Here is an 11546-nt window from a genome sequence, read left to right on the forward strand (position 1 = left end):
GATTTTTCTGCCAACTTGTGCGATTTTTCTTATTTTTTCCTTTAATCCAAATTGCTTGGTTCTTTTTTATATAATTTTGGTCCGGATGTCTAGAAAATTCAGTAAAACTTTTAGCTCAAAAAACGTAGTGACCAATTCCCAGTAATTTATACAAGTTCGTATGTTCAAGCTGCTAGCACCAGCGATTTCAACCTAGAAATCAAGAGTAGTGTTTATGTTGCTTAAGGCTTGGATAGTTATAATTTGTGTTTGCTTATGCTCAATTATCTTGAATAACACAATTCAAGAGAGCTTAAGACTTATTTTGATTCACAAATCCAGCCACAACTCAGCACCACAACTTAACTTCATCATAGGCATCATGTAGGAAACTTAGAAAACAAAAAAAAAGTTCAAGAACAAGACTACTTCTAGGAATTGATTTAGAACATGTTATAAACTAAATAACATGCATGAATTAGACTCAAAATTCAAAAGATAGGCTAAGAATGACAAGAATACATGAACAAATGTATCTAGAATTCAATCAACAAAATAAAATTTAACACAAACTTAGAACATAATGTGACAATTACTATGACTAAACATGACTCTAAGACAACATGGATTAAGTGATTTACACTTAGATTTTTGTGTTTTTTTTTAATCAATATTTTGGAAGAACATTTAGATCTAAGGTTCAGCACGAGAATATTATGAATGAAAAATGATAGAACCTAAAATCAACACAAAAACAAGATTCAAGAGTAGATCTACAAAATTTGAACCATAGAAATGCAAGAACAAGTGTAGATCTAAGATTTAATCGGTTTATTTTTTTTGAATTTGCTCTAAACAGCACCAAACCACAAGACAATGGAGGATATACATGGAGAATAAGATGAAGAACAAGGAATTAAAGAGAATTCACCGAACAAGAAGATAGAGGAAGCAAAAGAACATCACCTAGATGAAGATGCTCTGATACCACGTGATGTAAGCTCCATTGGAGCTTGTAGGCCTACGATCTTCTTCATCAATGGATTCCTTTGCTTCTTGGAAGATGAATGGCAGTGGAATGAAGAAAGGAAGAGAGAGGAGACGTCACTTCAAGGAGAAGATGAGTCTAGAAGAAGCTAACCACCATAGGAGACCATGGATAAGAGCTTGGAGGAAGAAGGAGATGAATGAAGGGAGAGGAAGAGAAGAGCACGAAATTTTGTGCTCTAAATGATCTTTGAAATCTGAAGTTTAATATTCAAATGATCAAAGTTCCAAAAAATGCACACACATGACCTCTATTTATAGCCTAAGTGTCACACAAAGTTGGAGGGAAATTTGAATTTGAATTCAAATTTCACTTGAATTTGAAATTGAATTAGTGAAACCAAACTTTGGAGCCAAAATTTCACTAATTATGATTAGTGAATTTTAGTTATGGTTCAGCCCACTAATCCAAGATCAATTCCAAGATTCTCCACTAAGTGTGCTTAGGTGTCATAAGATATGTAAAGCATGAAGGACATGCACAAAGTGTGACTATATGATGTGGCAATGAGGTGTAGTAAGCAAATGCTTACCTCCCCCTCTAAAATTTAATTGGATTGGGCTTCTACCAATTCAATTAAATTTATTTCCAACCACACACGTCAAATATTCACTTAGTGCATGTGAAATTACAAAACTACCCCTAATACAAAAACTAGTCTAGGTGCCCTAAAATACAAGGGCTGAAAAGTCCTATATTTCTAGGATACCCTACCTACAATATGGAGCCCTAAATACAATGATCAAATATAATGATATCCTAGTCTAATATGTACAAAGATAAGTGGGCTCATACTTAGCCAATGGACCCGAAATCTACCCTAAGGCTCATGAGAACCCTAGGGCCTTCTCTTGCATCTTTGGTCCAATCTTCTTGGAGTCTTCTATCCAATGCCCTTGGGGGGTAGGATTGCATCACAAAGGAATATGTAGCATATACATATTTCTTGCTACCAATAATTTCAAAGCATTCGCATTAATTTAATTGCAGAATATAAACTTTTAATTCTTTAATCATGTTTAACATTAGTATTCGGAAAAAAAAAATGAACAAGTGGGATTGATAATAGAAAAATGGGATTTGCAGATAGCAATTTGAAAAGCAATCCTTACATCAAATGTATGTGCTGGCGCAACTTTTCAAAAAGCATGAAACTTACGGTCACAATGGCTTTCTCACATTATATGATAAAAAAAATATCAATACCAGTCACCATTATCATGGAATCAAATCAGATTACATAAAATATAAATTTGAAATCTTTCTTCAAATTTAATATATACAATTCAAAGTACCCGTTATAAACATCATAAGTTTTCTTCATTGAACGTAATAAAAAATAATATAATTTTACGCATTCATATCCTTTTCAATATAAGATTTCATACTTGCAGCAGAAAAAAATTCCTAAATTTCATAATTATGATTTATGCATAATTGGGAGAAATTAAATCATTTTTGGAGAATCATGAATTTCATAACACATGTTTTGATACCACATGTAAAATTTTAAGGGGTTTCCTAGATTATCAATTATAGAAAACCAACAGGATCTTGAAACCTATGATTCTCACAAATGATAAATAAACACAGATAATGCGTACCTTTCTCCATATGAAGACTTCTCTCCGATGTATTTTGATTTCCTTGAAGATGAGAGAAATAAGACTTCACTTCCTTAGATTTTTTTTTGCCTCTCTCTAAGTGGCTGTGGGTGAGAGAAAATACTTTTCTGTCAGGAAAAGAACCTTATTTCACGTTAGTGGGTATTAACCCTTTTTATAATCACTACTCTCATCCATCAAGTAGTAGCAATTAACTCTAAAAAAAATTTCTATTAAACTCAATTACAATTTAATTATTAATTATTAATTATTTATTTATTAAAACTCATACCCTCTCCAAGTTCCCTTTGGATACAACACTGCGAATCATGACCTTCTACGTGTATAAATTTGGCGACACATCCAACATTGAAGTCGTGGCATAGTTGTGAGGCCAAGGATGATGAGAGCCTTGGGTACGAGGTTGAGGGGAGTTGCTACGTGCACCCAGCATTATTGCTGGGGCACCCAGCAAACAGTGAAGTGGCAAAATTGCCCTTCAATAATTCTTCTTCCGGAAGAAGTATTTCCGTAAACTTTTCGGAACAAGCTTTTCCGGAAAGTTTCCGGAAAAAGACTTCTTCCGGAAAAAGAATTTGGGAATTCCGGAAGTACTCACAAACTTCGTCCGGAAGAACCTTCTTCCGGAACTGAACTTTTTTTAAAAAAAAATTATTTGATAATATAATTTACTTTAATGGATAAACTAAATTATAAAATAATTAATATTATTATACATAAATAATTAAATAATTAGTGAACGTATGTAACGAAATAAGAATTTTCATTTTATAATAATAAGTAAAAATAAAATAATATTTAATGCGTATGTAATGACGATTTTGCCCTTGTGTAATTTTCTTTAAATTAACGCGTAAACGCTTCTTTCTACTGCGCTTTCGCTTTCTTCGCTTCTTTTTACTGCCTTTCGCTTTCTTCTGCTTTGTTTCTTCCGGTTGCTTTGTTTCTTCCGGTTGCGCTTTCGCTATTTTGGTGGTGGTCCCGTGAAGTATTTAGAGATTCGGTGGTCCCGTGTTCGATATTTGTAGTTTTGTTAGTGGCTGTTCTTCCTATTTTGTCGGAGGTACGCTTTTATGGGTATTTTTTTTCTTTTCCGGCTACTTTTTAGAGAAGAAAAGTAGTAAAAAAAATGTGTATCCGGAAGAAATTTTAGGCACTGACGCCTTTTCCGGATGAAGTGTTGCCGGAAAACACTTCCGGAAGACCTTCTTCCGGAATGTATAAATTATTAGATTTTTTTTTTATTTATGTTTTATAATTTATATATATATATTTGTTTAATAATGGATTATTTGTTTAATTAGGTATAATGGTATATATTGTGGACATTAAAATTTATAACAATAAAATTCATTTAATAATTTTTTTGTTTTATAATGATATATATATATATATATATATATTATTATATATATATATTATATATATATATATATATATATATTTCTGTTTTATAATTTTTTGTATTTCTGTTTTATATATGTTGTGGATAATTTAATTAGGTATAATGGTATAATATTAAATGATTTAGGTAACTTAAATGTATAATGGTACAAAAATGTTTTATTAGTTGTTTATTATAGTGATAAGTTTAGTTTAAGTAAATAATGTAGTTATAAATTTAGAATATAGTGATAATTTTAATATAGTCGTGTATGATGCATATGTCCTATTAATATGTTTGTTATTTAAGGTGTAGTAAATTTTTGGATGTGGTTATATGATAATTTGAATGTACTTGTGTATGATGCATATGTCCTTAAGATGGACGAAGATCAATGGAGGTATGACTTTGCGATGTCACAAGAAGTTCATATGGATTATGATTATGATAATCAAGAAGAATGTGGAGTGAATGAACCACATGTCGATTGTTCAAATGCTTTTAATACATCTCAGGTAATCATAGATAATTTGAGTCATTGGTTGAATTGATGGTTTGTATGAAAATTAATGTGTTAGGGTTGCGTTGTAGGTATTCGCTACTCGAGATGATGTTTTGCAATGGGCTCGAACAGTTGCCCATGAAAATGGATTTGTTGCAGTGATTATGAGATCTGACACAGAGACCGGTAGCAGAGGAAGAAGTTCATTTGTGTTAATTGGGTGTGAAAGGAGTGGTACGTACAAGTGTAGAAATAAAGAATTCGTTAGAAAAGACACCGGGAGTAGGAAATGTGGTTGTCCCTTCAGGCTTCGTGGGAAACCAGTGCGTGGAGGGGAAGGTTGGATGGTGAAGTTGATCTGTGGGATTCATAATCATGAATTGGCGAAGTCCTTAGTTGGACATCCATACGCCGGGCGATTGACTAAGGAAGAAAAGAAAATTATTGCTGATATGACAAAGTCGATGGTGAAACCGAAAAACATCTTGCTAACGTTGAAGGAACACAATGCCGACAGTTACACCACGATAAAGCAAATTTACAATGCAAGAAGTGCATATCGTTCTTCAATAAGAGGAGCTGATACCGAAATGCAGCATCTGATGAAGCTTCTCGAACGTGATCAATACATTCATTGGCATAGATTGAAGGATGAAGTTGTGGTGCGTGATCTGTTTTGGTGTCACCCAGATGCAGTAAAGTTATGCAATGCATGTCATCTGGTGTTTTTTATAGACAGTACCTACAAAACAAATAGGTACAGACTCCCACTACTTGACTTTGTTGGAGTGACACCAACGGCGATGACATTCTCTGCTGGGTTTGCATATCTGGAGGCTGAGCGTGTTAATAATATTGTATGGGCTTTGGAACGATTTCGAGGCCTATTTTTAAGACACGATCGCCTCCCTCTTGTTATTGTCACTGACAGAGACCTAGCACTGATGAATGCAGTGAAAACTGTGTTTCCCGAGTCTACTAATTTGTTGTGCAGGTTTCATATCGATAAGAATGTGAAGGCGAAGTGCAAATCTTTAATCGGGGAAAAAAATGCGTGGGACTATGTAATGGATAACTGGGGTACTTTGGTTGATTGTCCGTCCGAATATGAGTTCCATGAGTCATATCAGAAGTTTCAAGTTGCTTGTTCGCCTTGGCCGATGTTCGTTGACTATGTTAACGACACATGGATTATCCCCCACAAGGAAAAATTTATTACAGCATGGACGAATAAGGTCATGCACCTAGGCAACACAACAACAAACAGGTATTAACAACTGATTTTATTTGTTAGTAACGATTAATATTAAATGGTATTTAATTGTTGTATATTTTCATGTTTGTTGTGTATTTTAAATGTAGGGTTGAATCAGCTCATTGGGCTCTCAAAAGAGTACTACAAAATAGCGTTGGAGGCCTATGTAGTGTTTGGGATGCCATGAACAACATGATCACGCTGCAACACGTCGAAATTAAAGCATCCTTTGAAACCAGTACGCATGTGGTTGGCCATGTATATAAAAAAACCTTATACAAGAGGCTTCTTGGGATGGTTTCGAGGGATGCTTTAAATCAGATTGCTTCTGAGATTGACCGTCTACGTTATCTCGGCAACAATCTCTCTTCTTGTGGTTGTGTGATGAGAAGCACGCACGGGCTTCCTTGTGCATGTGAGCTTTCTAGGTATACTGCTAGCAGCATCCCATTGGAGTCAGTCCATCTTTTTTGGAGGAGACTTTGCTTTTCAGACCAAGGGTTATGTGAGATGGAAGTCACCATCAAGGAAGAAATAGAGGTCATATCTAAAAGGTTTGATGAACTTGATGTGGCTGGCAAAGTAAATCTGAAGAGTAAACTTCGAGAAATCGCATACCCTGATCATAACTCTATGTGCCCTCCTCCATCAAAGGTGAACACTAAAGGTGCACCGAAGAAACCGATGAAAAGAAGTCAAACATCCACAAAGCGTGATCCGTCTTACTGGGAGTATGTTGATGCTTTTCATTCTGTTCAAAGCAGCAACTCTCCAGTGAAACGAAGTGCATCATGTTCTCAACCGCGTCAGCCAACAAGGATCATCCCGATGTTGGATCAATTTGCGTCATTCTTTCAAGGTTTCATTCGTGACGTTGTGGATGTGAAAGCGGACGGTAACTGTGGATATCGGTCCATTGGCGCTTTATTAGGTATGGGGGAAGATTCGTGGCCGTTAGTGCGTAATGAATTGTTTAAAGAACTTGGCAGGTGGTCGCATGAGTACATGAACCTCTTCGGTGGCACAGAGAGATTTGAACAATTAAAGTTGTCCCTACTTGTTGATGGATTTTCAAAGGTATGTTTTTAGGTTAATTTTTTTTAATAACAATGTTTAAATTACTTACATGTGTATGTTTGGTTCATTCAGGTTAGTGTGGACAAGTGGATGGATATAACAGACATGGGATATGTGATTGCTTCACGGTATAACGTAATCCTTGTATCGTTGTCCCAACAACAAAGCATGACATTTTTCCCTCTTAGAAGTCAACCACCACCTGACTCTTCTGGCCACCGCATCATATGTGTCGGTCACGTGTTTGGAAATCATTTTGTTCAGGTACATTGAATATAGTTAGTGTAACAATTATGCAATGACTTCGCTTGTTCGTTTGGCACGGTCAGCGCATGATATAATGTTTGTTCATGTACAACAGGTTTATTTGAAAGACCATTGTCCGTTGCCGCCCCCAGCGCTGTTGTGGTCAACCAATTGTTATTCTCAGGCAAAGCAATGGGCAATTCCATATATTAGTAGAATGCAGGAATACACAAGCTTGATGTCATTCAAAACACACTATGTAGACCTAAATGAAGACTAAACATTCATTGTTTATTTATTTGTATTCATTATGCGATATAATTCGTTGTAACCCGTCACTAACCAATTAATATTATCAACTACTCGTTTGGTTAAGCAAGGAAATTGTTGGTCCAACAAAAATCATTTACGCGTGCAGCATACATCATTGTCATAATTGACAACACATAATGACATGCATGCGTATTACAGTTTGAGCGTGACAACACATTGGTTGACTTCAGTACACATTTTGAAACTAGCAGTCGCTCGACAACACATTGGTTGACTTGACTACACATTAGCGACAACACATTGGCTGACTTGACTACACATTTACGCGTGTCTATTTTTTTGTAAACAAAGTTAAACAAAGGCTCGGTCACAACCATCTATATATATGGCAGACTAGGCTACTAAATCACACATTATCTTGCTTTCAAATAATCTCCCAACTGATACACAAACTATGGCATTTCTAGGAGAAACTAGCAGTCAGACGATTGTCAACTCAAGGTTGGCTTTCATTTATCCAAATGGATCGATTATTTACAATGATACTAGGGTTTACTTCCAAACTTCAACTCCGGTGCCCATTCGAGTACCAAATAGGTGTGATTTTGCAAGCCTAAAAACCAGAATACACAATACCCTTCAGCTATCCGACAAACAATTTTTGGATGAAATTCACTACCGGAAGCCATTCACCGATACAGGTAACCAAATTCGCTTTGAGTGTATCAAATTGATAAATGATGACGATGTCAACACAATGTTAATGTGTAATGATCAATTTTCTTGTGTTGGTCCGATTGAGTTATTATGCACCGTTGGAAGAACACCAGATGGAATAATAAACTTACTTGAACGCACTATGCCTCGTATTCATGACGCGATCCTGTATTACAACGGCAAATGGAACATGCCACCGCAGAACAAATTTGTTGGTTGCGCGTTCACAGGAAAAAATCCTAAGAAATTTCAAATTCCTTCAACATGTACCATCGATGAACTGAAGAATTTAATCAAGCAAGTTGCACCTAAAGGGATTCCCCCTCTTGGAATTCACGAATCACAAACGGTAAGACGATTGTTTTTCCGCCAACCAGCTCGGTTTGAGTATTCAGATACGGTTATAAAATATGAAATAAATGAGCTGATCACCAACGAAGAACTGCTGAAGGTGTTAGTACAATCTAACTACTGGAAAAAATATGGACCAATAGAAATTTTAGCTGTCTTTACTAAATATGTTGAAGACGAGGTCAGTGGGACGTCGCTAAAGAACTGAATGTCATGTTTAATTTTTTGTTTTTTCGTTGATGTAACCTTTATATGTTTACGGCGTGTTTAATTCCCATAATAAAGTTGAATGCGTTGTTTCAGTGGTCCAAAAAATTAATTGTTAAAAGGGTTCATTTTGTATTTTTTTGGATCTTGAGGCTTTGTTTTGACGTGTTAGTTGACGGAACCATGGAACGGGACTATTTTTTTTGGATTCTTTGACGTCCAAACATGAGAAATGGCCGCCCTCCGTTGTCTCAGGGCACTGGCACACCCACGCAAAAAAATCCCAAACATGGGTACTTGAACATGGAAAAAGGGTTCATTTTGTATTTTTTTGGATCTTGAGGCTTTGTTTTGACGTGTTAGTTGACGAAACCATGGAACGGGACTATTTTTTTTGGATTCTTTGACGTCCAAACATGAGAAATGGCCGCCCTCCGTTGTCTCAGGGCACTGGCACACCCACGCAAAAAAATCCCAAACATGGGTACTTGAACATGGAAAAAGGGTTCATTTTGTATTTTTTTGGATCTTGAGGCTTTGTTTTGACGTGTTAGTTGACGGAACCATGGAACGGGACTATTTTTTTTGGATTCTTTGACGTCCAAACATGAGAAATGGCCGCCCTCCGTTGTCTCAGGGCACTGGCACACCCACGCAAAAAAATCCTAAACATGGGTACTTGAACATGGAAAAAATATTCATTTATGTAATTCTTACAAACAAAACTCATGATTCTAAAAACTTATGTTTTTTATGTAATTCTTACAAACATGGAAAAAGGGTTCATTTATGTAATTCTTACAAACATGGGTACTTGAACATGGAAAAAAGGTTCACTTATGAATTATTAATCATTTTAAAAACTTTTATTTTTTATGTAATTCTGACAAACAAAACTCATGATTCTAGGTTCCTTTATTTAAAAAATAAATTTAAAACAACCGTAAACTTCGCTTAAGGACCACAAACAATCGGAATAACAAACTATATTATAAAATAATAAACTGTGCAAAACACGTCAACTATATTAAACAAAAACTGTAATAATTACAAATATTCATGTCAACTACAACACAACAAAATAAATACAATGATCAATGGTCCGTGCGGCGTCTCTGACGAGCCCTGACCGTCCCATCAGCACTGGGTCCCCCTCTCGCAATCGTCAGGCAGTCCTGCATAATGTCATATAACTCTGTGCCTGCAGTGACTATCCTAAGGTTGAGCACACGCTCCAACCTCTGTGCAATCGCCTCATATCCCTCATAATCATCCTGTCAAAGTCAGTAAAAACATTTATTATGAAATTCAAAATAAACAACAACTCATAAAACATTAAACGCGCAAATAATCTTACCACATATGGAGGGGGGTCAAATGCCACTGGAACCTGGGGGCTGGGCGGCTGTATGTAGTCCTCAGGGTCTGCAGCTGGTGCATCCCTCTGCTGGTCAGCTGCCTGGGTCGGTGTCATGAAAGGGTGAGATATGCGGAAAAACCACTCAATGTAATCCGCAGATACCTGCCCAGGCACTAAACAAGGCTGACCCGCAGGTAGTAAGTGATCCGCAAACTCCATCCACCTGTCATCTATCTGATCCTGTGACAATCGTGCACTAACAGGCGGCGGAGGGATGCTCTGGATGTAACCGAACTGGCGTACCACCCTCTCCGGTCGAACTGCGACGATCATAGGACCCCATCTGAGCTGACCCTGGAACGATGAAATCTCCTGAAACGCCCTAACACCCCGATGCTCCGTGTACGGCAACCAGGACACATCTGTGACGGTCAAACCATCACAACGTGCCCTGTAGGGTGCTGCTGTGATGCCCTTCATGTGCGCCTTCGACGTCAACCACCGGGAAGCACGTGGGGACGTCTCCTGGTATGTATCGTCAGTCACGCACTGATGCACACTAGGGAAGTGCTCATAGATCCAGCACTACACAATAATTGAGGTTAACATAACATAAAAATATGTTTAAATCATAATCGAACCTAACATATTAATAAACACAAAATTTACCTGAAATAGCGTCAAGTACCCCGCAAGCTGTCGGGTGGTGGTCCTACAAGCCTCATCTAACTGGTCGTACATATGAACCAGCGCGGCAACCCCCCAAGCGTAACCACCACTATGAGCGAGGTCCCGGAAAGCGTCAAGGTGGACCACATGCACGTATGTTGCACTCTTATTAGCAAAAAGAGTGCAACCGACAAGGTGCAGCAAATAAGCGCGAGCTGCGACAATCCACCGCCGGGCCTGACATCTGGTCTCATAAATGTCACGAACCCATCCTAATCGTACATATGCTCCACGTGTGAGTGCTGTCTCGGCTCTGGCCTCCTCCGCAGACACTTCCAGCAACTCCGTGAGCAAGAATCTGGCCTCCTCCGTAGAAAGAGCGTGGAAACTGTGCAAGGCGCCAGTGATGGGCAAATGTAGAATGGACGACACATCATCCAATGTGATCGTCAGCTCTCCTACTGGAAGGTGGAAGGTGCTAGTCTCACTGTGCCACCTCTCCACAAATGCGGATATAAGTCCAGGATCGCCAGTAATAACTGAACAATCTATCAGTGGACTTAATCCTGTGGCAGCCACCAGGCCTTCAATCTCAGGCACTGGCCTCCCAATCAGTGTCAGCTTCCTCCCATGTGACACTAACTTCAAATCAGGACGTTCCTGATTTGAAGTACAAATTATACAATTATTAAAAAAAATTAATCATAAACAAATAAATAAACAATGACAAATAATTAACAAATTAAAATACCTGTCCACTCCACACGGCATGTGCAACATGCTCGACAAATGATGTGAGCACTGACGGGTCACGTGGACCACCAGGGAATCCCTCTGCAGCATCATCACCATC

The 11546-nt window shown here is 37.6% G+C and overlaps 1 long non-coding RNA gene across 1 annotated transcript; it reads left to right on the top strand.

Annotated features, from left to right (window-relative positions):
- Positions 1-7071: 7071 nt before the first annotated feature.
- LOC121174851 (uncharacterized) lies at positions 7072-7331 on the top strand. The gene is made up of 2 exons (XR_005891312.1): positions 7072-7134; positions 7232-7331. It is a non-coding gene; the product is annotated as an uncharacterized lncRNA (long non-coding RNA).
- The last annotated feature ends 4215 nt before the right edge of the window (positions 7332-11546 follow it).

Source organism: Glycine max, chromosome 1 (assembly GCF_000004515.6).
Source record: "Glycine max cultivar Williams 82 chromosome 1, Glycine_max_v4.0, whole genome shotgun sequence".
NCBI classification, from domain to species: Eukaryota; Viridiplantae; Streptophyta; class Magnoliopsida; order Fabales; family Fabaceae; genus Glycine; species Glycine max.